Source organism: Nicotiana sylvestris, chromosome 11 (assembly GCF_000393655.2).
Source record: "Nicotiana sylvestris chromosome 11, ASM39365v2, whole genome shotgun sequence".
Taxonomy (NCBI): Eukaryota; Viridiplantae; Streptophyta; class Magnoliopsida; order Solanales; family Solanaceae; genus Nicotiana; species Nicotiana sylvestris.
The window spans coordinates 73,986,503-74,012,944 of NC_091067.1; positions in this window are offsets into that span (position 1 = coordinate 73,986,503).

Genomic DNA, 26,442 nt, shown 5'->3' on the forward strand with positions numbered 1-26,442 from the left:
GGTTATCATGAAAGCAACCCGTCTATGTTCATCCCACTTTTGACGGTTACTTTTGCTGCACAACTTGTTTTCTGGCTTGTTGAATCCTCCTATGTGGCCGTATCTTTGGTATATGAAGCTTAGAGTGCAAAAACCTTTTGCCAATTCTGGGTTATGGATCGTTCTGATTATCTTTAACGAGTCCAAAAATTGGTGCACCGCTACGGCTCTTGGAGCAACCAGGTATTTATGCCTCAACGGAACCTCAGCACTACCGATGTACCCTGCTATTTCCTCTAAAGTCGGGGTGAGTTCAAAGTCCGAGAAGTGGAAGACATTGTGCGCAAGATCCCAGTAAGGGACCAGTGCCCTTATAATATCCCCTCGAGGCCTGATACCCAACAAACCCGTGAGACCTTTCAGATGTTTCTTGACTTCGTCTCGCCCTTCTTTGCCTAAATCATTCCACCATAGCCGCAACTGGAGGGGAATTTTATTCATGATTGAAAAAGGTTCATTTTAAGTCGTGCTAATTCTGCACATTTATTAATGTGATTAAACAAAAGAAAATTTATTTGGCTCAAAATGAATTGATTATTTATTTTTTTTATATAAAAGAAAGACCAGATTTTTTGAACACGACATTTCAGCACTTCAGGGACGAAGATTTTAAGGTTGTGCGAGTTATCCGATCAATAATAAAAATGACAGAAGTGGCCGTTTATGCAAAGTCAACCTTCAAGCGTCCCTTTTAAGAACATTCGACTATTTTTGATAAAAACGACGTCCCCCAACTCTATGACGAAAAATTACAATTTTTTGAAATGTTTGGGCTATTTTTTTTTTTTGAAAAATGGGAGGTAGGACCCGACGAGGGTTGCCTATGTATCTCACGCCCTGTGAGAATCAAACCGGCGTAGTTCGCCCCCTATAAACTAAACTTTGTAAACAATACTCCTTTCTTTTCCAATAAATCAAACTAAAAATTTTCAAAATTTCGGCAGGGTTTTGATACTACTTGGACATTGGTTTTATTTTTCTAAAAAAAATAAAATAAGTAATTATCTCCCTACACTGCTATATTTTTTTTCACAATTTTTCAAAAATTCCTGATTTCAGAAACCGGTCAGCATGCAGATCTGAAGCAAATAAATATGCAAAAAAACCAAGATGCAGCAGGATGGTCTTTTCATTTCAAGTTGCTTGTCCTAGACGGACCCAACCCCTGTGTTGAGTCCCCCAAGCCAAATGCAACATGATGAAAATAAACGTTCCTACTAGGGATCCGTCATGAAGTCAAGTTATTCTAGGTTCAACCTGGGTATATGTTCTAGACAGTGTACCCGAGCGGACAACTCGAGTTGAGGAAGGAGCTCCTTTTCGGGAACCAAAAGGCCAGCCGGCTTAGAAACTTTCCGAGCCTCTTTTATTTCAGGGTATGACACTAACAAAATAGGGAGTCTTAACCAGTAAGCACATCCCCGGAGGTGGGAGGAGAAGGTTTCGGCACAGTTTATATGTACAGTTCAAATAATATCAAAGCGGTAAAAAAAACATCATTTTGCACATTTAGGAAAGGACATGTAATAATATCAAATGATAAATAAAGCCAAATATAACAATTTATCTAAGCTCGAATTATGAACCCTGAACCACGTGGTCGTGGGTTAGTCCCCAGCGGAGTCGCCAGAGCTGTCACACCTCCTTTTTCGCCCGCGCCGCCTGCAAAGGGGCGCGGAAGGGAGTTTTTTCCAATTAAAGGATAATCGAAACGAGATTTTATTTAAAGATTCAGAGTCACCACTTGGGAGATTTATGGTGTCCCAAGTCACCGGTTGAATCCCGAATCGAGGAAAAGATTGACTCTGTATTACAGTCCGCGAACCAGAAATCTGAGTAAGGAATTCTGTTAACCCGGGAGAAGGTGTTAGGCATTCCCGAGTTCCGTGGTTCTAGCACGGTCGCTCAACTGTTATATTCGGCTTATTTATCTGATTTTAATTCATATTGAACCTATATGCAAATTTAAACTTTTTAAACGCTTTTATTATTGTTATTTCTCAACGAGAATTGCAACGACGTGAAAACACATCTCGAACCATGTCACATCAATGCACACGTGGTTTTTGACACATCACGACTCCGTTGAGATTTGGATTTGGGTCACATAAATGTGCACCCGGGTTTAAGAAAGTAATGTTATTTAAAGTACGCGCCTAAAAAGACTAACGCGTGGTTATTTTGGGAAAAGACCATGAAGTTCGCTAAACGGCCGATCCCGAGTTCTAAATAATTAATACATATATTTGTGTGGGCCCCGCAATCTATGCGTTTTATTAGGCGAGGCTCATTTCGTTTATTTTTAAAAGGATGATCCTAAAGTGACTATTGTCCTCCTATTTCATTTGTCTCTAAAGAAATAAATAAAGGGGGCCTTGATTACTTAGTATTATAAGATCGGGCTTCAAAAAATGTGACGGCCCAGTTAAAACAATTGTTGTACATGTAACTAATTTGCAGGATCAGTGACCGTTTGTACCTATGAGAATCAGCGCCTTTCTGATTTTTTGTTTAATTATGAACAAAGCTGATTAGCCAGAAGTCGTTAAACAACGTCAATTCCTAAATCAAACTTAGGCATCCTTATAGCTAAAATCTATGCACTACTGAACACTACTCATGTCATCTTAAACCTAAGAATTTATCAATGACTAGCTATTACTCCAAGAAATATAAGTCATTATAAACATGCTTTATCAAATGACATGCAAAGTTATTTGTTCCTAGCAAATTGAATACTCAGTCATCAACACAAGTGCATACCAAATTACAGTTCATGCGTTAATGCTCAGTTCAGCTAGCCTTCGAACAGTGCTCAAGTTAACAAATATACTAATAGGGATTTTACAACTATAGCTCACAGTCCACTGAACATGATTTGTAAAATGCTTCAGACTATTCAAGTCTTAATGACTATACAACTGTAGAGTTTGGTTCATTACTAAAAATCGGAAGTTCACATAACAGTCCAAAATACTTAATTACGGTCTAGGTTTTAACGACAAAAGACAAAACTAAACTAAACCAGGCAACTTATATCAATTACTATCTGTTTTAACCATAAACACAGTTGAAATCAAGATGAACAGGGGTCTGATGAACAATTTCATATTATCGACTCCAATTCAAAGTTACATCATGGTGGACTCAAATGTGTGTACCTGGAGTTGGAACAGAAACAAAGTAGAAGAGAAGTAAGCAACAGCAATGCAACAGTGGCAGCAGGTACCACAGCAATCCAGTTAAAATTCCCCAGCAATACCAATAGCAACACAAACAGACTCAACCAAGCGTGTATTAAACCCAAAACTAAACTCGTAGACCACTGAACCAATTAAGCAATCAAAAGGAATCAGATTCACAGTCCAAAATTCGAGTTACTCCTATAGATGTAATGAAACAGTATCTTTCTTTTTGTTTTCTCTTTTCAACTCTCAAGCCCTCTCTTAAGATTTTCAGAATAATCTCCCTCCTTTTTTCAAACATTTTCCAGCTTTTAGAATTCAACTTCCTTCCAGTTTAGTATTCAAGTTTTTTTTTCTCTTTTGTTCTAGAATCTCCCCAACAATTCTCCCTCTCTCTTCTTTTCTTCAGAAATATTTCTCTCTTCAATTCTCACTCCCCTAGATTAAAAGTCTGTTTTTATCTCCTCTTTAGTTCTGATTTTTTTTCTTCCAAATTCAGTCTCTCTCTCCCCTCTCTTTTAAAATTCTCCCCCCTTTTTTTAATTTTAAATTAATTATAACATGATAAACATTCACTGACAAAAACACAAATAATTATCCAAAAATGCCACGCAAATCCTAAAAATTGTACACCAAGAAAATTTTGTTTTATTTTTTGATTTCTTTTGGAGTAGTTTTCGTGAAGCAAAAATCACGTGCTCACATGGGTTATCATGGCGATCCATGCCACGTGTTAGATTTTAGCACTGTCCAGTTGGACAAGGACTTGTCTTAAAAGGAGGAGCCGGTAGCTAATCTAGACCGGCAAGTTCGTCAGTCGAAATCGAAGAGTTTTCCTTCTGTTCATGTTCAGTGGAGAGGTCAGCCCACTGAGGCATCGACCTGGGAGTCCGATTCTGATATGCGGAGCTGTTATCCCCATATTTTCCCCGACTCAGATACTTCCTTCTTATGTCCGTTCAAGGACGAATGATTTTTTTAGAGGTGGAGGATATGATGACCCAAAAGGTCATCACTTTGTTGAAAGTTAATTTTGCATTCTGAGGCCTTATAAACCTCTTTCGGCATCACCTTGATTTGCATGCACAGTTCGGGCGCGTAGTAGGAAAACCAATATGTGAAAATCTGTGAAAAATAATAAATTTTGGGAATAAAATGAATTAAGTTGACTTAGATCAACATTTTGGGTAAACAGACCCGGACCCGTAATTTGATGGTCCCGGAGGGTCCGTAGGAAAATATGGGACTTGGGCGTATGCCCGAAATCGTATTCCGAGGTCCCAAGCCCGAGAAATAAATTTTTTAAAGAAAATTATTTTCTAAAATTATTTATAAGGTTTGGAAATGAGATTTGATTAAAACTTGATAGTATCGGGCCCAAATTTTGGTTCCGACAACCAGTACGGGTCTTATATATGATTTAAGATAAGTCTGTAAAGTTTGGTAAGAAACAAACTTGAAATGACGTGAATCAGATCGTTTTTGAAAAATTTTGAAAGTTTAAAGTTCTTAAGAAATTTCATGATTTTGATGCAAAATTCATAGTTGTTGATGTTATTTTAGTGATTTGAATATACGAGCAAGTCCGTATCATGTTTTAGGTTGGTGTGCGTGTTTAATTTGGAGCCCCGAGGGCTCGGGTGAGTTTTGGATAGGCCACAAGGTGTATTTTGGTCTTAGAAAATTGTAGGTTTTCAGCTGTTGCATTGCAGGCCTAAATGCGAAATCGCAAATGCGAGAGGCCTGTCGCAAATGTGAAAGAGGTCTAGGCCAGCCCATCCTCGCAACTGCGAGGGTTCTATCGTAAATGCGATCCCCTCCCTTCCTAGCCAGTGTTCGCAAATGCGACCCTATCTTCGCATTTCCCAGCTCGCAAATGCGAACCCTTTTTCGCAATTCCCAACTTAGCCGAGGTTGGGGTTTGCAATTGCGAACCCCTGTTCGCATTTACCATACCTGCGACCTGTAACTTTTATACTTAGCCGAAAATCAGCCATTTTTCACATCCATTCAAAACATAAACTTCCTAGGGCAATTTTTCAAGAACAACTCTTCTTCCAAATCGATTGTAAGTCAATTTTAACTCGTTTTATTCAATTATTAACATCCTTTAACATGATTTCAACTCGAAATCAATGATTTTCATGGGGGAAATTGGTTGTTTTGGGTAGAGCCTAGGTTTTTCAAAAATTGGGGATTTGGACCTCGATTTGAGGTTCGATTTCAAAACAAATTATATATTTGGGTTCATGGGGGAATGGGTAATAGGGTCTTGGTTCGAACCTCGTGTTTTGATCAAGTGGGCCTGGGGGCAATTTTTGACTTTTTGGTTAAAACTTTGGAAAACTCATTCTCATGCATTAGAATTGATTCATTTAGCATCTATTGATGTAATTATGTAACTTGTGGCTAAATTCGAGCGAATTGGTGGTGGAAAGGGGTAAAGTGGTAATTGAGACGTGAATTGTGTTCGTGGCATCGAGTTAATGTTTGGTCTAACCTTAGATTGAGGGATTAGGAGTCGAGTCCTATTTGCTATGTGGTATTTGTCGAGTACGACATATAGGCATGGTGACGAGTATCTATACGTTGGTGTCAAACATGCCCGTTAGTCTTATATTGACTATTATGACCTTGTTGTATTATTCATGCTTTGATGATGATTTCTATTGTTGGGCAAAGTTTGTGGGAGTAATTGTGACATTTGAACATTGAGGAGCGTTGACTCGAGTTGTACAATGAAATGTGAAAGTATAAGTGGAAATTGAACCTTTTAGAGCATTGGCTCAAAGTGCTGAAGTGAGTTGTGAAGTGAAAGTGAAAAAAAGAAGAAAATAATTATATTATCTCCTTTGCCGGGATATTGTTGCTTTTCATGTTATCTCCCTTGACGGGATGTTGTTGTAGCTTTTATGTTGTCCCTTGCTGGGACTTGTTGTTGAATTATTGTCCCCTTGCCGGGATTCTTATTGTAGTTTCATTTATTTCCTTGCCTTATTGTTTGAGATTGCTATTTGGGTGAGGAAGAGAGTTAAAGCACGAAGGGTGATGCCGTGTATTATTTGGTGAGAGAGCGATAAAGCACAAAGGCTGATGCCATTCTGCACGATGTACCATTCCGTGCCAATTATATTGATTATATGGTGAGGACGAGAGTAAAATCACAAAGGGTGATGTCGTGCACATTTTCATTACTTGATTGCTTTGGTGAGGACGAGAGTAAAAGTACGAAGGGTGATGCCGTGCACTTAATCATTTCTAGTTCTTTGTTGTTATCCGAGATTTACTGTTTCCTTCAATTACCTATTGTCTTTCTATTCTGAATTGATATCTCCCCCCCCCCAGTATGCTACTCCTTCCATATTTGACTGTTTATTACTGTTCTTCTTTTCAGCTATATATAGTTGAATTGCACAGGTTTATTTGGTAGTCTGGTCCTAGCCTCGTCACTACTTCACCGAGGGTGGTCTAGGCACTTACCAGCACATGGGGTCGGTTGTGCTATAACTACACTTTGCACTATCTGCAGATTTTTGGACCGTAGTTTGGAGGCTACCTTCATTCCACGTTGAGATCCAAGGTAGACCTGCAGGCTTCTGCAGGCCCTGACGTCTCCTCTATCCTTTATTTCCTGTTTCATCTCTTTGCTTCAGAAACAATGTGTCTTTTATTTTCAGTCCTTGTATTTAGCAGTCTTAGACCGTCTGTGGAACTGTGACACCAGTTCTGGGTGATTAAGGCTTAAACTGTTGTAATAGACACATGTTCACATATTTTGTTGCTTTCTTTCGCTTATTCTAAATTTCCGCTGTTTACACATTATTGTTTTATATAATGTTAAAGAGAATAAAATTGGTAAAATGGGTAACTTGTTCAATAATTGGCATGCGTAGCTAACATTAGTAGGTTCCATCACGACTCCCGAGGGTGGAAAATCCGTGTCGTGACAAGTTGGTATCAGAGCTCTAGGTTACATGGGTCTCACAATTCACAGACAAGCTTAGTAGAGTCTGAGGGATCGGTACGAACACGTCTGCATTTATCCCCCAGAGGCTACAGAGTTAGGAAACACTTCACATTTATTCTTTCTTATTGTGCGGTTTGGTTTCTCATCGCTAATTGAATTTCTACTCTGTTCTTTTGTAGATGGCGAGAACACGTGCTTCCTCATCCACTGACCAGCAGCCCAAGCCCCCAGCAGCAGCTCTCACGAGGGGCAGAGGGCGAGGCTGAGGCTATGGTAGAGGCTGAGGTAGGGGCAGAGCTCAGCCCTGAGCAGCAGCACCCGCGGTGGAGCCTCAGGTTGACTTTGATGATGTGGTTCCGGTCGAGATAGTTCCTGTGGGCCTAACTCAGGTCCTAGAGGGGTTTATTGTTACCCCGTACTCCATGATGCTCTGGTCCGCCTAGTGGGCCTTATGGAGGGTGTCACACGGGTAGGCTTGCTTCTTGTAGCACCAGCCGTCTCTCAGGCTGGAGGAGGAGCCCAGACTCCTGCTCTCGCACTCTGGAGAAGGTAGCTCCCCAGTTTCAAACTCCAGCAGTTTAGCCAGTTGGAGTAGTTTAGCCGGGTGTGGTAGCTCAGACCAGTGATGGAGCAGCTATGTCTGCTGATGTTTTGTGGAGGTTGGATAGGTTCACCAAGCTCTTCACTACTACTTTTAGCAGCGCATCTTTTGAGAATCCCCAAGATTATCTAGACAGCTGTCATGAGGTTCTCAGGAACATGGGGATAGTTGAGACCAATGGGGTCGATTTTGCTACTTTTCGCTTGTCTGGATCCGCCAAGACTTGGTTGAGAGATTATTGCTTGGCTAGATCAGCCTGATCACCAAACTTTGACTTGGGAGCAGTTTACTCAGCTATTTTTGGAGATGTTTCTCCCCATCACCCAGAGAGGCAGTTTGAGCGTCTCTAGCAGGGTTCTATGACTGTTACCTAGTATAAGACCAGATTCATCGACTTGGCTCGTCATGCTCTTATCATACTTCCCACCGAGAGAGAGAGAGAGAGAGAGAGAGAGAGGGTGAGGAGGTTTATTAACGGACTTATTGAACCGATTCGTCTTCAAATGGCTAGGGAGACTGGGAGTGAGTTATCTTTCTAGGAGATGGCCAATGTGGCCCGGAAGGTTGAGATGGTTTTGACGTAGGGAGGTGGTCATGGGTCGGACAAGAGGCCTTGTCACTCAAGCTGATTTAATGGTACCTCGTCTAGAGGTAGGGATTCATATGGTAGAGGCCATCCTCCTAGGCCTTTTTAGTTAGCACTTCAGGTTTCTTGCAGTGCTTCAAGTGGTCGTGGCTGTCAGATGCAGCATTCTGATCAGCAGTCCCACAGTGCACCACTTACTCCTATCAGTGCACCACCGTTTCAGAGTTTTGGGGTGGTCATTCAAGTCGTCAGGGCCAGCAGTCTCAGTAGCCAAGGACTTGTTACACTTGTGGTGACATGGGTTATATTGCTAGGTTTTGCCCTCGAGCATTGAGTAGCTATCAGCATCAGGGTTCCCGTGCCATGATCCAGGCGTCGAGTGTTCCACAGCCCGCCCAGCCAGCTAGAGGTAGGGGTAGAGGTGCTAGAGGTGAAGTAAATGTATTAGAGGTGGAGCTCAGGACACTAGAGGTGGAGGCCAGCCAGCAACAGGTCGTCCCAGAGATGTAATCCAAGGTGGTAGGGCCTAGCCTCAATGTTATGCTCTTCTATCCAGGCCCGAGACTGAGGCTTCCGACGCAGTTATAACACGTACGGTTCTGGTTTGTGGTAGGGATGCTTCAATGTTATTTGATCCAGGGTCTACATACTCTTATGTGTCATCTTATTTTGCACCGTATCTGGTCATGCCTAGTAATTCTTTGAGTGCTCCTGTTTATGTGTCTACACCAGTGTGTGATTCTATTGTGGTAGATCGAGTCCATCATTCTTGTATAGTTGTGATTGGAAGACTTGAGACTTGTGTAGATTTTCTTCTTCTAGACATGGTCGATTTCGATGTCATATTGGGGATGGACTGATTATCACCTTATCACGCTATCTTGGACTATCATGCCAAGACTATGAACTTAGACTTGCCAGGTTTACCTCGTTTGGAGAAGAGAGGGAGTCCTGGTCATTCTGCCCGCAGTGTTATCTCGTATGTGAAGGCTCGACATATGGTCGAGAAGGGGTGTTTGGCCTATTTGGCATATGTTCGTGATTCTATTGCTGATGTTCCTTCTATTGATTCTGTGCATGTTGTTTGTGAGTTCCCCGAGGTGGTTGGAGTTGTTGAAGGACTATGATATCACCATCTTATATCATCCAGGAAAGGCAAATGTGGTGACCGATGCTTTGAGTAGGAAGTCAGCCAGTATAGGCAGTCTTGCTTATATTCCAGTCGGTGAGAGACCGCTTGCTTTAGATGTTCAGGCTTTGGCCAATCAGTTCGTGAGGTTAGATGTTTCTGAGCCCAGCCTTGTATTAGCTTGCCTAGTCGCTCGTTCATCTTTATTGGAGCGTATCTGAGATCAGCATCTGTGTGTCCTTAGAGACATGGTGCAACACGGAGGTGCCAAGTAGGTTACCTTAGGTGATGATGGAGTTTTGAGATTGTAGGGTCGGGTTTGTGTGTCTAATGTGGATGGGCTTCGAGAGTTGATTTAGAGGAGGCCCATAGCTCCCGGTACTCTATTCCTCTGGGCGCCGCTAAGATGTATCAGGATTTTCAATAGCATTATTGGTGGCGGAGAATGAAGAAGGATATCGTTGCATATGTGGCCCAGTGTTTGAATTGTCAGCAGGTTAAGTACGAGCATCAGATGCCTGGTGGGTTATTTCAGCAGATTGAGATTCCTGAGTGGAAGTGGGAGCAGATCACTATGGATTTGTTGTAACCCAATTTTTCCCTGTATATTTTTATATACAAAATACTTTCAAAATAGCATGTCCAAATGTTTTAGTATTTTTTTTCCTAATTTTTAAAAGATTTTTAAATCAATTTATTGCCCTATTTTATCAGTAAAAAAACAAATAATTATTTCCCAAATTATCATATTTGGAGATTAATTTATTGTATTCTCATATTTATACCAAAATATAGCTAAGGCAATTTTGCACATTTTTTTTACAAATTTATTTAGTATTTTAAAGCTAAATTACATATAATTGCAATAATAGCCTATTTTAAGATTTAATTGTGTTTATAATTAAAACATAGATTCCAGTATTTTTAGTTTAATATTTATATATTATTAATTAATTTAGTACTTTTAACTTGTTTCCAGAAATCATTTTACTATTTTTTATAAAATAAATAAGGTAAATATGGCTATTTAAATACTAGCCCTACTTATTCCAATTTTAGCCTAAATTCTACCCGAATTAAACCCAATTGAACCCCATCCCAATTCCTAAAATTACCCGCCCCTGACCCAATTAAATCCAACCCGCCCGGCTCCCCGTTTAATCCAGGTCGTTGATCAAAATGATCAACGACCACATTTTCTCCTTTCCTTTTTTTAATTCACCAACCCCACTAACCCTAAGTCATTTTCACCTACCCGCCGCCTCTGAAACCCTCCACTCTCTCAAACTCTCTCGAGTCTTCTCAGAAACCCTAGCCGCCTCTTACCGCTTCCACCCTGAAAGCCACCGAAATCCATGGCTTCCAGGGCTATGGGAGTCTTATACCTACCTCTTGTTGCTCTTATACACTTGATCTCTGAAGATTCAAGGCCTGACCTTGAAGATTTGTACCCAGACCTCTGTCGATTCGAGGTTCCACGGCCATCTCCGGCCTTGCTCTGGCGTACTATGGTTGTTTGAGCCTGATTTTGACATCTCCGACTTAGATCGGTGACTTTTCAAATCCTTTCTTACTTCTAGGGTTCTTCTGAAACCCTAACCCTTCGAGGTTTTCTCCGATTCTTTTAGATCTGTTGTGTATCTATGCTTTCCCTAAGTTTTCAAACGATTTCTCTGTCTTTTCTTTCAAAATTACTTTCAGAACTATTTCTTTTCCGATGTAGGGTTTTCTGAAAGTTTAAGTGTTTCTCTGACTTTCTTTCTTTTTTCTTTTGTGTGCATCTGCCTCTACTATGTTCTTATATTTTTTCTTCTACCACATTCTTGTAATGCTTCTTCTACTATTTTTTCTATATCCTGTTGTTGTATGCTTCTTCTACTGTGTTTTCTATACCTTGTTCTTGTATGCTTCTTCTACTGTATTTTCTATATGTTGTTCTTGTATGCATCTCCTACTGTGTTTTCTTATACTATGTTCTCGTATGCTTTTCTGTTGTGTTCTGGTACTTTCTTCTACCATGTTCTGATATGTTTCTCCTACTATATTTTTTTACTGTGTTCTTAAGTGTTTTACTATTTTTCTTCTACTAAGTTCTGTTTAAGTTTCTTCTGAAAACTTCTCAGCATGTTTCTGCTACTGATCTTATCAGTCTTTTCCATTACGGTTCATGTTAGCTTCTTCTACTCTATTTTCTTTGAATTCTTCCGCTATGCTCTGTATGTTACTTTTCTATCAAGTTTCTCACGAGTTTCAGTTACTGAGAGGAACAAGGTAGAGGTTTTAGTTCTTTTTGAGACCTCTGAACCTATTTTGAATCTCTGAAATGAGTTTCAAAACATTTGTTCTTCATATGATTCCCGCTCTTGCTAAACTCTTCTGCACTAGATCTTCTACTGATTTTACAATGACACCATAGTCTTTTTCATGCTTAACATGTCCGTATGCTCCTTATATATGATAAATTTCCCTCAAAATGGTTTTCAAATTTGCAATTAGTTCAAACTTCCTTCTGAATATGGCTTGATTGATGTCTTTCCATTGTTTGATGATTTTCACTGTGACTCGGCCTAAGTTAAAACCCTTCTTCATCTTTTCTGACTCGGTTCATTCATGCAAAATCTCAGATCCTTTTGATTTATTGCTTGTTAATTGATTTGCTTACCTTATTTGCACAAACCGTGTATTTCAAAACCTTGTCCATAAATAACCTTTTATGTACTTGCCCCTAATGGCATGCTGTGCACAAAGTGCTTATTCATTTTTCTTTCCTTAAATTGCTTTTACCTGTTTGAATCTGAATCCCTTAATTAAGGGAAGTCTTGTGTATTTGATTGACAATCAGTTCCTCAACTATTTTCTTACCTTATTTCTGCCTAATTTTACACTATAAAATGCACGACCCTTTTTCACAAAAGACACATCAGAATCCTTCTGAACTCATACTCTCTCACAATAACTTTCTCTTCTTGTCTGCATTGTGGCCTGTTTACAAGACCTACTACTTTTCTTTGTTTGTTTCCTTTGAAACTGGTATGTCTTGATTTAAGCTTTAGCACCACAATAATGTGTTTATTTACAGTCTTTTGTATCCATGTCTACTTTACTGCTTTCTGTAGAGTTTAACATTTAAATTAGTATGCTTATGTCCTACTGCCTGTTTGTGCTATGAATCATTGCTCCCTATTTCCCTTTATGTGCTTTAAGTTACAGTTTAAAACATTACAATATGCAAGTTATTGTCTATGGATTGAACTTGATCCCTTAGAGGATCCTAACCTCTAAACAATGTGTTCTAACAGGCTTATGTGTGTGCCAACATTTCCCATTGCTGGGTATGCCCACTAGCCTGTCCTTGCCTCCTTACCACCACCCCATTCCCTATACCCTATGTGTATTAATGTAAACTGTTTCCCGTCCTATTTCCCCTTTTTAGAATTCTGCACTTGCACCCTCTCTTAGTCTCTAAGTTTTGCCCCCCTCTTATGAGCCTTGTCTTGGGACCTTGAATTCCATTTGAACTTGGACACTTGAGGGCTGGCCCTTCCACACTAAACTATGTCTTCATGTATAATGCATTTGGGGTGTGAGCACTGCCCAGAGTCCATATGAGGCTCTTAGGAAACTCTGACACATCCAAATGGGAGAAAGGCTTTGAAATAAGAACTCTTGGAGTTGGTTTACTTCATACTTCAGACCTCTCGGGGATGGCTAGTGAAAATGGAAGGGTAACTATGTATGCAAAAGGGGTAGATAACCCGCCTACAGGAGTTTATGAATTCCTGCATTCTCATATAAATACCATGTCTATAGGAATCTTGCATTCTCATATAGATACCATGTCTCTAAGAATTTCTGCATTCTCATGTATAGATACCATGTCTATAGGAATCTTGCATTGCCATATAAATACCATGCCTATAGGTTATTTCTGAATTTCTGCATATCATATAGATATCCTGCCTATAGGAATTTCTGAATTTCTGCATATCATATAGATATCCTACCTATAGGTTCTTTCTGAATCTTGCATATGCATTCCTCATTAGGCAAACATGTTTATAGGTCTTAAATAATCAACCGCAATTAGATATCATTTTCATAGGCTTTAAACGAAATTCAACATCTAGATGCCATGCCTATAAGATTTCTGCACATTTTACTATGTTTATAAAAGTGTCCAAAATTGACAACACATAGAAAGCATGCCTATAGGAGCTTTAATCGAATCTGAACCGCTTCACTCGCTTATAAGTCTAAAACCAGTAACAATGACGCATGCTCTTTTTCTAATACTCGCCTTTCTTTAATAACAGACGATTTTCCTTAAATCAGTATGTATTCATGTTTACTTCATTGTTTCTAGAATCAGTAGATATCATGCCTATAGGGTTTTCATATAACACTTAGGCAAGCCATAGGGTGAAAGTTTATAAACTGAATCAGATTTTATATGCTACAACCAGCAGGCAGGCCTGATTTGGGTTTCTTATCTGAACTATGTAATAAATTAGTCTGCCTCGATCCTTTAAGTTTAATCAGACCCTAAACAGTATGTGTAAGTCATGCTAACTACTTGCTTTTCTCTACATAAAGGAGGTCTGTTTGAGCCTTTTCATTTGTTTATATGCTTCCCCATACTTGCGATAATTTGTTTGTCGCCGTAGTATTTTTACCTTTTGAAACCACAAGTAAGCCCAATATCCCTCACCTTTAGGATTAGTAGTCCCAAATGCCTCCGGGACTGATAGGATTGGGGCGTGTAATAGCATGCAATAAGTAAATGAGACCATTCCGCGCTTTAATACCTCAACGGGGTTGGAAAGGGTAGATATGGAAATGATGACCACACAATAACATCTCGTATAGCCCCTCATTGAGGAGTGATTACCGGATGTTGTGTGGGGTGATCCATATTATTTACAAACCTAGGACCCCTTTTCCTTTATTTATTTGTTTTGTTGTTTATTCTCAAATTTCAAACTATTTTCTTAAAAAAAAAATCAACTTTTCTTTTAGTTCTTTTAACTTCACCTATTTTGTAACCATTACGTGAAAATCCCCTCTTGTTTGAAGTTCTTATTTGCCTACGTGTTATTTGTACCTAAAGTCACAACAATAGTTTGGCCGGGAACCACACTAGTGTATCTTGAGGGGTGTCTAATACCTTCCCCTTGGGATAATTTAAAGCCCTTACCCAATCTCTGGTTGTTCAAATGAAACCTTTCTTAGTGTCTTAATGCACTTAAATCATTAAGTGGCGACTCTTCAATTCAAACCCAATTCCTTAAAAGGAACGAGTTGTCCTCCCAAATGTCATAAACTCGATTTCGTGAGTAAAAGGGGGTGCGACAGCGTGGCAACTCTGCTGGGGATTTCTTTTTGGCTTTTACCATTTCAGGCTATTATTGTGAATTTACGCTTATCTATATGTCTTTATTTGCTTAATGCCTTTAAGTATTTAATTCCCTCTCCTATTACAAAATTGACTTGTCTTTTGTTTCTTTCCTTTATTTCTTTTACTGCTTTCCTTTACTGCTTTCTTTTATTACTGCTTTAAATTATGAAGGATTGCTATAACTACATCATAACGTGCAAATACATGACAACTTGTTTTAATTATTGCATAAGCATGTTTTCAACATCATATTCCACTCGTGCCAAACAAATGTCATAGCAACGCTTATAATGAGTGGTTGCGCTCTTCCGATATTATCACCCTTTAAATCCGACAAAGGTATATTTGCGGTAAAACCAGTCGATCAACGGTGTAGTCGACGGTTCCGTGCCTTTCCCTCTTGAGTTGTCCGCTCAAGGGTACTATTCTAAAAACCGCATAGAAACCTTACCCTGTTTAATCATCCATGCATCATGGTCAAACCGAGACGAGTCAGTTATGTGGTCCGCATAATGACTCTTTAAGATAGCCTTGTCCAAAGTCCACTGGGTTTTCCCAAAACCCAAATGGACACTACCACGTTCTGTGCATTTATTTGGAGAACTAAATGTCTTATGCCAATTATTGGTATTTAATAGGCGAGTCTGGTGGGGGTAAGGGCCTAACCCTTTTGTCTTGCAGAAACATGAGGCACGAAGTCCCCAGATTTGGCATGGTCACTAACATCCACCCAAGGTTGCTAAGCTGGTGGGAGTATCTTCATTCCAGTGATCAGACTCTTGTCCGAAAATACCTAGGAAACCTACCTTCCCTCCTGGAGGTCCAACCCAACAACAAAATCATAAAAGTTGCTACTCTGTTCTGGGATTATGATAGGTCTGTGTTTTGCTTCGGGGAAATTAAGATGACACCCCTGCTAGAGGAAATAGGAGGATTGGATGGTATACCATGGGAGACTCTGGGTTTGTTAATGCCGAAAAATTGCAAGGGTAGAGAGTACGAGAGGTACTGTCACAACAAATCCTACCGTACTTATCCGGATGAGTTCGCCCTTACATCGTTGGGGCATATTCACTGAAGGGTCTTTGTCTTTATGTTATGCTTCTTGGGGATGATAGTGTTTCTAATGAAGAAAACAAGGATCCATACCAGGCTAGTCATGGTCACCAAAACTTTGAAAGAGGGAATTGGTGGACAACCATTTAGCATAGTGCCCATGATCATCGCAAAGATATACTGAGCCTTGGAAAAGTGTCAACAAGGAGGCAAACACTTCGAGGGCTGCAACTTGCTACTCCAGCTCTGGCTCATGAAGCATCTTCAAAGGGGTGAATATCGGCAAGAGATTCAGCGTAGAGACTAGGATGATCATATAGCCTTCAATCAACCAAGGCGAATGAACTACATGCCCAACATGTTTGCTCAGCCAGAAGATGCCAAGGGGTGGGTGGAGCTGTTTGAAAATCTAACTGAAGATCAAATACAATGGATGTTTGAGTGGTTCCCTACTAAAGAGTTCATCGCCCGATCCAGGGACGCACCATTTATGATACTGATCAGTTTGAGAGGAACCTACCCTTATGTCCCTCTCCGAGTTATGAGACAGGCTGGCAGGAAGCAGGTTATACCAAGGGTCGACAAGATGAGTCACTTTCGGGCCGACTTTCAGGACGATGATAGCCCTTACAAGTGCCAAGCTCAGCATATGTGGCACTGTAAACTCATTCTAGGAAGAGATAGCATCGAGCTGGAAAGATACCATGCTGGCTGCACCCCATACTATTCAGGCTAGTTAGAGGATAATCACAATGGTTTGGGCCAACCCAGGTTTGTTCGAGGTCACAGAATCATTGATAAAAGGGCTGAAGCACAGGTCAAATACAACCAACTCCCAAGAGGATTCGGTATGTGAAAGCGAGCACTGTGAGATTCAAGAAGCCCACCAAAAACTGATTGAAGAGTGGAAAGACATGGCTGTCAGTGCCAACAAGCGACTGGGATACTTGGAACGAAGTTTAGCGGAGCTGGAAAGGAAGTTTCTCAAGAGGATCGATGACTGCCAGAATGTTGAAGGAAACGAGGGTGGACACCTGGCCAGAGACTACCTGCTGCTGGGACTTCGCGAGCTGGTGAAGCTGCTGGATGGAGCCAAAGATGCCGAGTCTAGGGAAGGCCCTTCTAGGACAAAAAAGATAGGAATCTTTTCTTTTTGCTTTAAGAAATGTAATAAGGCCAATGACCACTAGTGACATTTTATTCCTTGTTATTTAGTGTCGTTTTGGGATTCGTCTACTTTTATCAATAAAATGAGGCATTTAGCATTCTAAGTTCTCCAAATCAATTTGTCGCTAGGCCTACCTCGGGCAAAACAAGGCTCCCAAATTAGGACACGATTTACATTCTTGCACTATGTGTTTAAATATCGCAACATCTTTTCCTTATAATCCTCACTAACTTGTTACCTTTTGTTTTATTATTCATTTTTATTCCCCTACCCAAAGGTTAGTTCGTGCACTCCGGCATCGTCATCATATTCCACAAGATCAAAGGGCCCTCCACCCACTCCTCCTTCTAGTCCTATCAAAAGCAGAAACAAAGGAAAGATGGAAGATTTGAACAACACTAGAAAGGAAAACTCAAGTGACCGGGTAGAGGTCACTCATAGTGCTCAAGTCTCCAAAGAAAGTGCGTCCCAACTCGAGCAGAAACTGTTGAAATTTCAGGAGGAACTTGATCAGGTTTGGAATCTGGCAAACTTGCCATCTTCCCTCACCACTCCAGATATCAATTTTCCAAACGCTCAGAACCCCACGCCTCCACAAAACATCCCAAAGCCATAAAACCACCCCGCTCCTCACCACCACTGCAATACTTGCCACACATCTAACAATACCCACTGCTCATCCCTAAACCTTTGAATTCCACAAATGACCATTTCCACGCCCACCGTAGCACCCCCATATATGTGGAGACCATGCCACACTCCACCCAACCCATCTCAAGCACACCCGAGTCTAATGATAAAGACTCACTCATCAGGAACTTGGCTGCGGAACTCAAGAAGTTGACTAGTCGAATTCAGGGTGTTGAAGGAAGTAAGGTGATTGAAGGGTTAAACTACGAAGATCTTTGCATACAACCGAATGTCGAACTGCCCGAAGGGTACAAACCTCCTAAGTTCGAGATGTTTGATGGTACAGGGTATCCGAGATTCCACTTGAGAACATACTGTGACAAGCTAGTCGGAGTAGGGAAGGACGAAAGGATTCGTATGAAGCTTTTCATGAGGAGTCTGAGAGGATATGCTCTTTCTTGGTACATTAGCCAAGACCCGAAGAAATGGACAAACTGGGTGATATGGCATTTGACTTTATGGATAGGTTCAGGTTCAACACAGAAAATGCGCCAGATGTGTTCTACATCCAGAATTTAAAGAAGAAGCCCGCAGAAACATTCCGCGAGTACACTACTCGTTGGAAATTAGAAGCTGCTAAGGTCAGACAAGCTTTAGAAGAACAAATGAACAAGTTTTTCGTTCGAGCTCAAGACCTGCAGTACTATGAAAGACTGATGTTGATTGAGAGCCAGAAATTTTTCCAACATCATCAACCTAGGGGAAATGATCGAGGAAGGCATCAAAAGTGTATGGTTACAAACTTTGAAGCTTTGAAATCTACCAATAAGGCTTTATAGTCTGGTGGTACGTCCAAGAAAAGGGACGTAGGTGTCGTAGTGGTTGTACAAAGAGTCAAATACCCTATCAAATACCAAGCCTATCTGATACCTCCACTCACATATTAGCTTACCCTGAATTACCAAGCATCCTCACCCTCTTACCAAACTCCACCAGCTATGTACCAATCACCCCCACCTCCTACATATCAACTTGCTTCACCCAGATATTCCCAACCCGCATATGTCTACCAAGCCTACAATGCTCAGCCATTGCTGAGCCAATTGACCAGTTGTACGAAAAGCTCAAAGCTGCTGGTTATGTCACCCATATCCCTGCTATAACCCCTGAGAACCCTTCTCAATGGGTCAATCCAAATAAATCTTGTGCATACCATTCCGGCATGAAAGGGCATACCATTGATAAATGCCGCTCTCTGAAAAACAAGATCCAGACTTTGATTGATAACAAGATCATTATGGCAAAGGAGCCTACTCTGAATGTTCGCAACAACCCTCTACCGGACCATAAGGGTGGAGGTGTTCACATGATTGAAATAAAGGATGATTGGGAAACCAAAGCATCGATCGGTTTAATCACAGAAGGTGACAAACCAAAAAAGCCAATAGTCACCCTTAATTCGATTGTAGTCCAGACTCAGCCTTCTAGGGATGCTGAGGTAAACATGTCTGTACCACTTGGTTTTGAAGCACCACCCCCTGCAATGACGCCAACACCAATTGAGGTCGAGTTTGGGTCTCCAATAAACGCACCCGTACCGTTTGAAGTTACGGTTTTACCCTCCAAAATACATGCTCCATTCAAAGTAAAGGTGACCATTCAAGTAGCAATGTCGACCGTAACACCATTCCGTACAAATTCCATACCTTGGGATTACACAGCCGAGGCGAGAAGGAAAGGTAAAGCCAAGTTTGGGGAAATAGTTGCGGCACAAAGTATGACAAGAACCGGGAGGTTTTATACTCCAGAGCATTTAGCTAAGTCGAGTAAGCAGGCTTCTAGTCGGCCGACCATTACTGAAATTGGGCCCGATGATCTCTGGAGAAAGATAGAAGACAAGGAATACTCAGTCATTGATCAGCTAAACAAAACACCGACACAAATTTCTATCCTAGCTTTGCTGCAAAGTTCCGATGCACATAAGAATGCCTTGTTCAAGGTGTTGAGTGAGGCATATGTACCAAGAAACATCACCGGAGGAGAAATGGAAAACATGGTAAGGCAGGTATTGGAAAGTCACAAGATCACTTTTCATGAATATGAGCTGCCACCAGAAGGGTTAAGTCACAACAAAACGTTACACATCACCGTGAAATGCGAAGATTATTTTATCACTAGGATCCTGATTGATGGAGGGTCCAACCTCAATATTTGTTTATTGGTAACACTCAGAACATTGGGAAAGGGTCTGCATGAGATCAAGGACGGTTCCATCAACGTCAAAGCTTTCGACGGTTCCCAAAGGTCCACTACTGGGGAAATTAGTTTGTGCTTGCAAATAGGGCCTGCTTGGTTCGATGTCGATTTCCAAGTAATAGATGTGCCGACATCTTACAACTTGCTGTTGGGACAGCCATGGATTCATGCCGCTGGGGCTGTAGCGTCAACACGACATAAGGCAATGAAGCTTGAGTGGAATCACCAAGAGGTGATCATTCACGGCAACGGTAGCAATCCCCTATACAGTCGCCAAACCATCCCAGTGATTGAAGGAACAAGAAAGATAGGCGGGGAAACCTATCAACACATCGAGCAAGTCAACACCGTTGACAAAGACAAATGGTGGGACAACAAAATTGAAAGCATATTGAACTGGAGCGGATATGAACCTGGCAAGGGACTTGGCAAGAACCTCCAAGGAATTGCCAAGCCTATCAAACTGAAGAAACATGGCACCACTTTCAGTCTGGGATACGAGTATACTTGGGAGGAATTCAACAACTGGTCGCCACCATGGCGCTGTCCATACTACCCGCTAGAGCAGCCAATACCACATTTGGAGCAGACTTTCCAGCCGGCCAATGTTATCTATGGGTCGGAAGAAGAGGAAGCACTAGCAGTAGTGAGGAATTAGTTCCTAGAAGATGATGACATGGATTATTGTGTCATCTTCAAGGAGGATGGGGAGGAAGGCCCTTCCATACAGGTCGTAAGCCGAGGAGCATGCCTCAACAATTGGACCATCAGAACCACCAGAGCCCGTAAAGCCTCGGGGTAGCAAGGCTGAACAAAGCATCATGCACTATCTTTTATTTTTACTAGTTGATTTTCCTTTCGCATTTTGAATTTTCGTAATAAGATCTTCTAATGTTCAAAACAGTTATGAAATTTATCAAAGCATTTCGGTTTCCTTACAAATCTTACTCTTATTATTTTCTCTCATTACTTTATTTATATAACATTACTATTACCTACCTTGATGAACCAATGGTTGTGACATGCAATGAGACAACGCAACAAACGGACATGGATTTAGAGGAAGATGATATACCAGAAGAGATTGTTAAAGAAGTTGAGCACTTTGAGAACAGGCCGAAGTCCAACCTGGACGAGACTGAGATTGTTAACCTGGGAGATGCAGAAAATGTCAAAGAAACACGAATCATCATTCACTTATCACCGTCAGAAAAGGAAGAGTACACAGAATAACTAAGAGAATATGAGGACACATTTGCTTGGCTATATGATGACATGACTGGTCTAAGCACATCTATTATGGCCCACAAACTGCCAACTGATCCGACATGTCCACTGATAAAGCAGAAGCTCAAAAAGTTCAAGCCTGATATGAGTCTGAAGATCAAAGAAGTAGACACTATGCAGGTCAAAGCTAAGGTTCTCAGGGTAGTAGAATATCCGACATGGTTAGCCAATATTGTGCCGATGTCGAAGAAGGATGGGAAGGTCAGAGTCTATGTCGACTACCAGGATCTCAATTGGGAAAGTCCAAAGGACGACTTTCCCTTGCCGAACATACACATCCTGATCGACAATTGCGCCAAGCATGAGTTGCAATCATTTGTAGATTGTTTCGCTCGATATCATCATATCTGTATGGACGAAGAAGATGCTGAAAAAACAACTTTCATTACACCGTGGGGGATGTACTGCTACAAGATGATGCCATTCGGGTTAAAGAATGCAGGGGCCACCTACATGAGGGCCATGACTACTATTTTCCATGATATGATACACAAGGAGATTGAGGTGTATGTAGATGATGTCATCATAAATTCCAAGAAAGCCACTAATCACATGGAAGATTTGAGGAAGTTTTTCAACAGACTGAGAAGGTACAACCTGAAACTGAATCCCACAAAATGTGCATTTGGGGTTCCTACCAGAAAACTACTTGAGTTCATTGTGAGTCGCCGAGGGATAGAACTGGATCCATCAAAGGTCAAAACTATTCAAGACTGCCACCGCCAAAGAACAAGAAGGATGTAATGAGCTTCTTGGAGAGACTCAACTACATCAGCCGGTTCATAGCACAATCTACTATCATCTGTGAGCCAATCTTTAAGATGTTGAAATGATGCCGCTACCGAATGGACTGATGACTGCCAAAAGGCCTTCGACAGAATCAAGAAGTACCTGTCAACACCACCAGTTTGGGTCCCGCCCGAGCTGGGTAAACCTCTATTACTCTACCTCGCAGTATTGGGTGGAGCGTTCGGTTGCGTTCTAGGTAAGCATGATGAAACAAGGAGGAAGGAGCAGGCCATCTATTACCTCAATAAGAAGTTCACCCCGTACGAGGCTCAGTATTCTCTATTAGAGCTCACTGTTGTGCTTTTACTTGGGTAGCTCAGAAGTTAAGGCACTACTTTTGTGCCTATACTACATATCTCATATCAAGGATGGATCCCTTGAAGTACATCTTTCAGAAACCCATGCCCACTGGAAAGCTGGCCAAGTGGCAAATCCTGTTGAGTGAATTTGACATTGTCTACATGACTCAGAAAGCAATCAAAGGACAGGCACTAGCAGATCACCTTGCAGAAAATCCCGTGGACGGAGAATACGAACCCCTGAAAATATATTTTCCTGATGAAGAGGTATCATTCATAGGAGAAGATATTGCAGAATCCTATGACGGTTGGAGAATATTTTTCGATGGAGCAGCAAATTTCGAAGGAGTTGGCATAGGAGCGGTCCTAGTATCAGAAATCGATCAGCATTATCCAGTGTCTGCCAAACTCAGGTTCCCCTGCACCAACAATATGGCCGAGTATGAATCCTGCATCTTAGGGATCAAGATGGTCATTGACATGAACATTCAAGAGTTGCTGGTAATTGGAGATTTCAGACTTGCTTATACATCAGGTCCGAGAAGAATGGGCAACTAAGAATTCCAAAATACTCCCTTATCTGCATCACGTACAGGAGTTGAGAAAGAGGTTCACAAATACAGAGTTCCAGCATGTTCCCAGAGTCCAGAATGAGTTTGCCGATGCATTGTATACCCTATCATCCATGATACTAATCCAGATAAGAACTTTATTGATCCAATTCCGTTAAAGATCCATGATCAGCAGATTATTGTGCTCATGTTGAGGAAGAAGCAGACGGAAAGCCTTGGTTTCATGATATCAAGAAATATTTGACGAAAGGAGAATACCCAGAACTTGCAAATCCTATGCAAAAACGCTTACTTCGGAGGTTGTCCAACAATTTCTTTCACAGCAGAGGAATCCTGTATAGGAGGACTCCTGATTTAGGATTGCTAAAATGTGTCGACGCAAAAGAAGCATCTAAACTACTTGAAGAAATCCACACTGGGACCTGTGTTCCACATATGAATGGCTTTATTTTATCAAAGAAGATACTCCAGACTAGTTACTTCTGGATGACTATGGAGACGAACTGCATCCAATACGTCCTAAAGTGTCACCGCTGTCAGATACATGCAGTCAGGATAAAAGTGCCTCAAAATGAGCTTAATGCAACAAGCTCACCGTGGCCGTTCGCCGCATGAGGAATGGATGTTATTAGACCAATCGAACCCGCCACATCAAATAGGCACAAGTTCATCCTAGTAGCAATTGATTATTTCATCAAATGGGTTGAAACAACATCTTGTAGAGCAGTGCCTAATAAAGTCGTGGCAGACTTCGTCCGCGATCGTATCATTTGTCGATTCGATCGCAGAATCAATCATCACTGATAATGGTTCTAATCTCAATAGTGACTTGATGAAAGCCATGTTTGAAACCTTCAAGATCAAACACAAGAATTCTACAACCTACAGACCTCAGATGAACGGAGCCGTAGAAGCCGCCAACAAGAATATCAATAAGATACTAAGGAAAATGATAGAGAAGCATAATCAGTGGCACGAGAAGGTATCATTTGCTTTATTGGGGTACCGCACCACAATCCGCACATCAACTGAGGCAACCCCCTACATGTTGGTTGATGGTATGGAAGCAGTCATTCCTACCGAAGTAGAAATTCCCTCCCTAAGGATCATGCAGGAAGCTGAGCTCGACGATGCATAATGGGTGAAGAGTCGTTGCGAACAGCTAGCTCTTATAGATGAAAAGAGAATGAATGCAGTTTGCCATGGTCAGCTTTATCAGAACAGAATGTCCAGAGCCTTCAACAAAAGAGTCAATCCAAGACAATTCACACCAGGGCAGCTGGTATTAAAGAAGATTTTCCTGCATCAAGATGAAGCCAAAGGGAAATTCTCTCCCAACTGGCAGGGTCCATACATGGTTCATCGGGTTCTAACAGAAGGAACGCTCATACTTGCAGAAATGGACGGGGAAGTTTGGCCAAAGCCGATCAATTCAGATGCAGTCAAGCGATACTATGTGCAACCTTTATGCTTTTTTTATGATATAATTTGAACTATGCCTGACCTGATTCCCATTTAAGAGGGGATACGTAGGCAGCCCTATGGGTTAGGTCACAATTCAATAAAAATTTTATTTCCCCCGCTATTTGAAATTAGGGCAGAATTTTGAGGAAGACCCTCAAAATTCCGAAGTTGATTCCAGCCATTTATCATTAACAACCGTCAGAAGCAGCAGCCCAGTAAATTGGGGCATAATTTTGAGAAGGACCCTCAAAATTCCGGAGCAAGAGAAGTTGCAATATCTTGAACCACATCGCAGTCGTTGGTTTATCTAAAGAAAACTATTCTTAATTATGTACTTATGTTATGCTTTTACTAAATCATGCATGTTTATTACTAAAATTGCCTTGTTTAGCAACGCTACCCCAGTGATATATACAGTATCGCCGGATCAAAGCCGAACAGGTCAAGCAAAGACAACGGGGCTACGAACTAACCTTTCCCCCTTTTACAAACTCACGATTTTTTCTTTGGATGCAGGCACTTGAGTTGCAAAATCATCAAATATACTATATGCTCACTCACAAAGTTTAGGAATACAACTTTCCGAACCGTTGCACTTGATCTCAACTGCTATCCGCACACAATAGTGTCCCCAGCAGGCACAATATCCCCAGCAATCACGATACTGTAATCCGCTATTAGCTAAGAAAACTCTATTGCCATTTGCCATTTTTACTTCCTGCATAAGGATATCATTCTGCCTTCTGAGGTTAAGCTCTACCTCCATCTGCATTTCCTGCATTGCATAAGGCTACCATTCTGCCTTCCGAGGTTAAGCTCTACCTCCATCTGTATTTCCTGCATTGCATAAGGCTACCATTCTGCCTTCCGAGACTAAGCTCTATCTCCATCTGCATTCTCTGCATTGCATAAGGCTACTATTCTGCCTTCCGAGACTATGCTCTGTCTCCACCTGCATTCTCTGCATTGCATAAGGCTACCATTCTGCCTTCCGAGACTATGCTCTGTCTCCACCTGCATTCTCTGCATTGCATAAGGCTACCATTCTGCTTTCCGAGACTAAGCTCTGTCTCCATCTGCATTCTCTGCATTGCATAAGGCTACCATTCTGCCTTTCGAAACTAAGCTCTGTCTCCATCTGCATTCACTGCATTGCATAAGGCTACCATTCTGCCTTCCGAAGTTAAGATCTACCTCCATCTGCATGATTGAAAGATCTCCACTTTATTTACATTTTGCATGGCTGAAAGATCGCCACTTCATTTACATCTTGCATCGGCTGAAAGATCGCCACTTCATCTACATCTTGCATGGCTGAAATATCGCCACTTCATTTACATCTTGCATCGGCTGAAAGATCGCCACTTCATTTACATCTTGCATGGCTGAAATATCGCCACTTTATTTACTTTTTGCATCGGCTAAAAGATCGCCACTTCATTTACATCTTGCATCGGCTGAAAGATCGCCACCTTCTGCATCTCATGGGCTGAAAGATCGCCAATCTATCCAAAGGCATTATTGTTCGGAGGCACCATTTTCATAGCCCGAGAATGCAATTCCATGGCCTGATGACCCCCTTTTATCTTTTGCATATCATTATTCAAAGGCGTGATAGTTTGGAGGCATCATTCTCATAGCCTAAGAGCATCATTTCATGGCCTGCGAATCCCTTGTCATACGCTTCATGGCCCAAGACATCATGGTCTGAGGATGTCATCCTAACCATCCAAAGACAACATTCATGGTCCGACGAGAACTTGCATCACGTTTAAATTTCCGCACAATATACACTTGTATTTCTTATTTGCAGGTAAACCGGTGAGCAATGACCGTCTTAGCAGGAGAAATCCCGCTCTAGTTCCCGCAACCCTGTTAGACTTTAACCATCCATCCCAACCCAAATATCGCGTCCGTCTTGAAAAATCTCCATCGACATATTTCGCCGACGGATCTTGAACTACATATGGCCTGATTCCTATACGACCAGGAATATGTAGGCAGCTCAGGAGCCAGAGC